The sequence below is a fragment of the Gopherus evgoodei genome, chromosome 1 (genome assembly GCF_007399415.2).
Source record: "Gopherus evgoodei ecotype Sinaloan lineage chromosome 1, rGopEvg1_v1.p, whole genome shotgun sequence".
NCBI lineage: Eukaryota > Metazoa > Chordata > Testudines > Testudinidae > Gopherus > Gopherus evgoodei.
Genome location: NC_044322.1, coordinates 353914347 through 353921743, shown reverse-complemented (window position 1 = coordinate 353921743; position 7397 = coordinate 353914347).

The window sequence follows — 7397 nt, the reverse complement described above, 5'->3', positions numbered from 1 at the left end:
TAGTTGTTTATGACACACATGCAAGGCCGGTTCAAGGATGTTTCACACCCTAGGTGAAATTTCCACCTTGCCCCTCCGTGGCAGCTCCCCCCTTCCGTCCTGAGGCATCCCCCCTTGCGGCAGCTCCCCACCCTCCACCCTGAGGCAGCCCCGCCCACCCCAGCTCACCTCTGCTCTGAGCACGAGCACCCCAAGCATGCCGTGGCTGTTTCACTTCTCCCGCCTCCCAGGCATGCAGCACCTAAGCTGATTGGCGCCGCAAGCCTGGGAGGCAGGAGAAGTGAAGCAGCCATGGTGTGCTCGGGGAGGAGGCGGGGCAGGGTGAGCTGGGGTGGAGAGTTCACCTGTGTGCCGCCCCCCCTTACTTGCTGTAGGCGGCCCTCCCCATGCTCCCCTGCCCCAGCTCCCTCTGCCTAAATGCTGGCGACGTCTGGGGTGACCGAAGATCCGGCCGCTGCATTCGCTGCAGAAGAAAATAGCGCCCCCTAAATCCTAGCACCCTAGGGAACTGCCTAGGTAGCCTAAATGGATGCACCGGCCCTGCACACACACACCACACACAAATACATATACTGCCACCCAGTTCTAAGGCAGAACAGAGAGCAGCAGCTGCTGGCTGGGTGCCCAGCTCTGAAGGCAGTGCCATGCCAGTAGCAGCACAAAAGTAATGGTGGCAATGTGAAAAGCGATATTCATCAATATTACTTTTCATGGTAGACTTAGTGCCCCATTGCCATCCTTACTTCAGTGCTGCTGCTGCCACTCCAGGGCTGGCAGCCAGATCCCGCTGCGTCTAGGTGAGGGATTTGGGTGGGGGATGCTGGGAGGAGAGCCTCAGCCCAGGCTGCCTCCTGGTGAAGGATTGGGCTGGGGCAGGGGATGGCAAAGGCGAGCCCAAGCCCAGGTGCAAGAGCTCCCCGGCTGTCGCCTTTATCCCCATCTCCCAGGTGTGCAAATACCTTCTGCATGTGCCCCAGCCACCTGGGGATGAAAGCCAGAGCACTTCAAAAAATAAATAAATAAAATAAAATAAGGCACACAACTCACACCTCCCTTGGGAGGTCCACCCCGTAGTTTAAGAACTGCTGCGCTAAAGGATCGTATGGAAGACATCTTTGGTGTAGCTCTCTGAAAAGGAAGCTCTGTAGTCAGTCCATATCTGATACAGTCCATATCTCAGTGTTTTTCAAACCGTGGGTCGTGAAGCACTACCGAGTCGTGGCATGTGAGGCGCTGGGTCGCCTTGTTGTGGTCAGCACCACCGACCGGGACGTTAAAGTCCCATCGGCAGTGCTCCCCAGCTAAGACAGGCTAGTTCCTATCTGCTCCAACACCGCGTTGTGCCCCGGAAGCGGCCAGCAGTGGGTCCAGCTTCTAGGCAGGGGGGCCATGGAGCTCCATGTGCTGACCCTGCCCCGAGCACCGGCTCTGCACTCCCATTGGCCGGCAACCAGACAATGGGAACTGGGGAGCGGGCAGCACCTGTGGGCAAATGTCGCGCGGAGCCGCTTGCATACCTCTGCTTAGAAGCCAGACCCGCTGCTGGCTGCTTCCTGGGTGCAGCACAGTCCTCAATGCACCCCGGCTGCACCACTGACCCAGGAGCCACCAGAGGTAAGTCTGCACCCTAACACTGTGCCCCGATCCCTAGCCCTGAACCACCCCAAACCTGGAACCCCTTCCTTCACCCCAAACTCCTTATCCCTGACCCCACCCCAGAGCCTGCATCCCCAGTCCAGAGCCCTGACCCCTCCCACACCCCACACCCCAACCCCCTGCCCCAGCCCAGAGCCCCCTCCTACACCCTGAACCTTTCATTCTTGGCCCCACTCCACAGCCCTCACCCCTGCACCCCAATCCTCTGCCCAGCCCTGAGCCCCTCTCCCATCCCAAACCCCTCATCCACAGCTCTGTTGGGTCGTGGGCATCAACAATTTTCTTCAACTAGAGCCCCAGAAAAAAAGTTTGAAAACCACTGTTCTAGAACTCACCCCGTGCTCCAAGACTTATTGAAAATCAGCATTACCGATCCAGCGAGCTCCTCATCAGCGCTCTTAAAATTCTTGCATACTAGTGATCTGGACTTTCTGATTTAAAAATGTCTAATTTCAGTAGCTTCTGTTAACCATCCTTCAGAAATACTAATGAATGTAAAGAATGTTAACATCACCATGTATTGAATCTATATCCACCGTTATTTTTGAGCTGCTAGACATTAATATCTCATTGGATTGTATGTGCTATAGTCATGTGAAGTTATGAAGTTTATCTATGTATGTGTTACTGAAACACGTTGTGAGGTTGAAAACACCCACAACCAGCCTTTCAAGTACAACAGGAGAAAGGCCAAATAATGTTAATGGCTTATTGAGGAAATGCACATAAATGCAAAGATTATCCCGGGAAAGGTGTACAATAGAAACCTCTCAGAGATAGCACTAAACAATGGGAACTGTTTGACCCAGATTACAGCAGAAGAGCTTTCCGGCAAGTGGGAAGAAGATATAAAAGGGGGGAAATGACATCATGATAGGACAACACACCTGGAAACACTTGAGGAGTAAAGACTGAAAAGGAGAAAGTGGTGGTCCCAGGCTGGAGGAATTTCTAGCCTCTATATAAAAACCTGGGCAGCCTAATCTGCAAAGCCAAACCAGCTTGTGCCTTAAGAATCTGCCAGCCTATTTATCACTCAGGGTGAGAATTTGCTAATTCATATCCTACCTATCTAGTGTGCTAAGCTCCATTTGCTGTTTTGTTTATTTAATAAGGTAATCTGATTTGATTTGTTTGCTATCACTTATAATCCTTTAAATCTCCCCTTTTGTAGTTGTTAAACTTGTTTTATGGTTTAATCCAAACCAATGTGTGTTTGACTAAGGTGTCTGGGGGAAACCTCAGCTTGGTTACCACAAGTGTGCATGGTCCTCCTCACATTGAGGGAGAGGCGGAGCGGGTATTAAACCCATATGCTACCCAGATTTGACCAGGGGAGCACGATACTGTTCTGGGATTCTAGGCTGGGAAGCTGAGTACATCCCTACTGGTGAATGCAGCTGAAAGTGTGAGCTTGAAGGGCTTTGCAACTGGTCATAGCAGCACAGAGTGAGAGGGAGCCTATGCTGATGGGTCAGAGGGCTCAATGGCACCCCAGTTCCAGGTGGCACCCCAGGGAGAACCCGTCACACCTAGTAAAGTGTTCTTAAATGAGTCCCAATTATAATTCACAGTTGAAACTCCATTTCTGTGTGGACTGAACATTTTCAAGCAGTTTTAGTAAGGACGCAGAAAGCTTTGTTAGGTAATAGTGGCTCCATTCTGGACGTGGTTTAATTGGGAACTCCTGTCAGTCAACAGTTTGAACAACAAAGGCACGGAGCAATAATTCCACATCATTCTCAAGGACTCAGTAGAGTGGTATTTCACGTGTGATATAAACACAGCTGGTAACATAATAAGAGAGAGAAATCCACAGCTATATCAGATGATGATGAAACACCCAGACCCTCTGGGCTTCCTTCTGGCAGCTGCTTGGCAGCTTTATGGTGGTTGGCTAGCTGGCTCTGTGACATCCTCTACAGAAACCTCCAGTACGGGCAGCATGCTAGTGGCATTCTCGCAGGTAAAAGGGGCATGGCTAGAGGTTTCTTATGCCCCACCTATTCTCAGCTACCAGAATGGCTCATAAGGGCTGTTGGCAATTAGGCAAAGGTTAAGCAATCCCCTGAAGTTGTTCTAAACTTTTCACAAGAATGAACCGATCAGCACAGGGAAGGTGCAAAGGTGGTGTGCAGCCAGGTTTGCCCTGCTCAGCCCCTACCTTGAGCTCAGCTGCTGCATGTGCAGGCAAAGCTGACCTTTCAGCCCAGATCCTCAAGGGTATTTAGGCCTCAAACTCCCATTGATTTCAAAGGGCATAAGGTGCAGAAAAGCTTTTAAGGATCTGGGCCTTCACGCCTAGAGGTGAAAGTCTCCACAGCCTGAGTTAAATTCTGCCCTCAGTGACCCCACATAATCTCATTGACTGAAATCCTGTGAAATCCGGCAAAAGCCGGTAACAGCTCATTAAACAATGTTGACAATGTTACCGCTACCAGCAGAGAGGCAGTAAGCAACATTATAAGGAGGGCATGCACATTGCGGTTCCTTTTAAAAAAGAATAACATTACTAGAAGTGATGAATTGCAAACCATATACTCTTTATGCCAGTACAAACATAGGCCACAACGTTTTATTGTTGACATACACTGTATTAGTTGACTGGTGATGCTGCACATATGCTTGCAAAGCCCTTTCCTCATCAACAGTGCCGTCAGTAGGTTGCCTGGCTGTACAGTAACGGGTTTGGCAGAATCTGAATGGAGAGCAATCCTTGAACCATCCGCTGCTCACTTCCCCTGTTACCAGCTTCCTTTAAAAATATGGCATCAGGGAAGCAGCTACCTAAGGACTTTTTTGATGGGCCAGAGTCTAATATCCTTATTCATGATGTGTAATACTTTCGTATGGACTCCATGAAGTCAATAGGACTACTTAGGGAGGCAGTATTGCCTAGTGGATAATGCATTAAATTGGGACTAGGGAGACTCTTCCCCTCTCTGTGCCTCAGTTTCTCAATCTGTAAAATGGAGCTAATGATAGTGACCTCCTTTGTAAAGGGCTTTGAGAATTACCAATGAAAAGTGCTATATAAGTGCTAAGTCTTATTAATATAATTACTTCTACTACTTATGGAGTATAATGCTAGGTTATCAGCGTAGCAGACTTTTACCCTGCATGTGTTAAAACGCAAAACACTCTTCAAAATCTCTTCCCTTACCCCTGCCTACTCTCATGATTGTATTGCAAGGCTTGTGATACTTGATGTTTTTCTTTAAGCCCTTGTTGCTGGAGTCATGTGTATACACCACCAGAATCTCAGCTTCCCCTCCCCCGCCTCCAAAAGTAAGTTCTGATCACTCAGAGTTATGGGCAAGGTGACCCATAAAGGTGCAAAAGCCAGAAGGCAATAGGACACGCCAAACCTAGTGTTTGGTTGGGTTTTGTTTTTAATTTGCATGATTTTTAAACCAGTCATGACTTCTGGGGGACTGACCATTGATTTTTGAATGCTAGGGGTTAGGAATAATGCATTCCTGCCCTGGTCTTTTGTTATTTTATTGCCCAATTGTATTTGCAAACTAGGTTCTTCAAAGAATGGACTTATTGACAAGTCTGGAGCATTATCTTTCAGTCATTTATGATGTATATATTTTGTTCATCCATGTCTAATAAACAAGAATGGTATTTTGTTCCTACCCTTGTAACACAGAGGGGCACACGAGTAGATCCAGATCCAGAATTCTCATTACAACGATTGCATTATGCTGAATACTTTTCACTCTTTGGAGTGCCTCCTGCATGGGGCATTCTTATCTAATGATCAATGAATTTTTAAATAAACTGGGTTATATGAGCCTTTTAGCTTCTGTCTGATGTATAATGAGTTGTTTGTTTTTTATCCTGCTTGTTTGTTTTTGTTTTTTTTGCCAATAGAAATGCGAGGAATGTGGTCTGGGCTTGCTGGAGCACCCCTTGGATATCTCAGAGCAGGGCTAATGCTGGTTCTCTTACCTTCGCTGGAGGGGTGAAGAAGCTGAATCTTTCGCAAAGACTTTGTCTCCAAAACGTTAGGCACTGAAGTTCAAGCCGTCTTTTTACAGCATTAAAAATAAAATAACATCAAAGGGGATAGGAGGTTGCAAGCTATTTTTCCCTACCTTAATGGAATGGAGATAGCCCTAGATATATTCACTAGTGGAAGTGGATGTTTATTTTAATAGTGTCTTATTTTAGCATGAAAACAAGTAAATCCTTCTGCATAAAAGGCAGCTCTGGGTTTATTGGCACAGCAGCTACAAAATTACAGTGCATCCACTTGGACAACGTGAATACCTCATTAAACAATTAAGCAATAAGGCACAACAAAGACTGTTGTTTCCCTGGTTTAGTCTGTAATTGTAGGCTAGAGGATTAGGAGAGAGGAGGTGCAAGCACAGTGCTAGAGATTCCTAGGCTGAGATTATCCTCTAATAGTCTTGGCCGCTGGCAATAAGGTATTGCTGCCATGGAATTTTCTTCTGTTTTATTTGTTAATAAACAAAACAAAGACAAAAAACCCAGAAGTTGTGAGTGGGACATTTGAATGGATTCATACAAATAAAATGGAAAGTGATATCCTGCCCCCACTGGCGGGAAAGGCAAATCAACCATTGATTTCAGTGAGGCCAAGATTTCACCCTTGATTTCTTTAGGCTTATGAATTTAGGGCCTGATCCAACTTCCACTGAAATCAATAGGATTCTTCCACTTGACTTTCATTGGGAGTTAAAATGGACCCTGGGTGTCATTTTGACAAGTTTGGAGACTGCAGCCCTCTGGTTGTCCACAGAACTGCTATAGAACAGCCATGCAAGCTATCCTCAAACAGCACCTAAAAGGATTCCGTCTACGTGCACATCAGCCTTCGCAGCCCATTCATGTCTTCCAAGATTGCCAGTGAGAGTCCAAATCACTGCCCGTTGTGATTTTTGTGACACAGATTCCTGTCCACTGGGATCAGGATTGAGTCTCCCAACCCAAATCCATTTCACACAGACCACCAACCAACCATCCGATGACAATGACTTTCAGTCCCTATTGGTCAGAGAAGGAGTTGAACCAGGAGCCTAGAAATAAAAAGAGACAAGCTTATTTATGGGTGTATTTATTTTACTTCATCTAATAGAAAACACTACAGGCCATTTATTGTTTTTCATTCCTTCCCTTGTGAGACTAATATGATTAACACTTACTCGAATATAATGATTTATCCGTGAAATTCTTATAGGGAAGAAAACCACATACATTTAAAAAGTGCTGAGGTAAATCATTAGATTGTGAGCTTCTTGAGGTAGGGACAGGGGTGCTGGAACAATTTGTATAGTAGGGGTGCTGAGAGCCATTGAACCGAACTGTAAACCCTGTCTATAATGGAAACCACTTCAAGTAGGGGGTGTGGCAGCACTCCCAGCACCCATAGTTCCAGCACCTATGGGCAGGGACTGTCTTTTTGTTCTGTGTTTGTACCGTGCCTGGCATAAGGGGGTCCTGGTCCATGTCCTAGGAGCTAAAGTAACACAAATAAATAACAATAATGAGAAACACAGAGAGAGAAAATGATAATACAAACCTCAGAAAACATAGCTATTGAATGGTAAAAGCCAGGGAACAGCTAACTCTGTATTTGAATGACATTTAGTGCCTTGAGGCACCAACTAAGATTGGGCCCCATTGTGCCAGATGCTGTACAGTTAGTAAGCACCATTCCCTTTACAAAGATATTACAGTCTGACTAGACAAACTATAGGGAAAAGAAA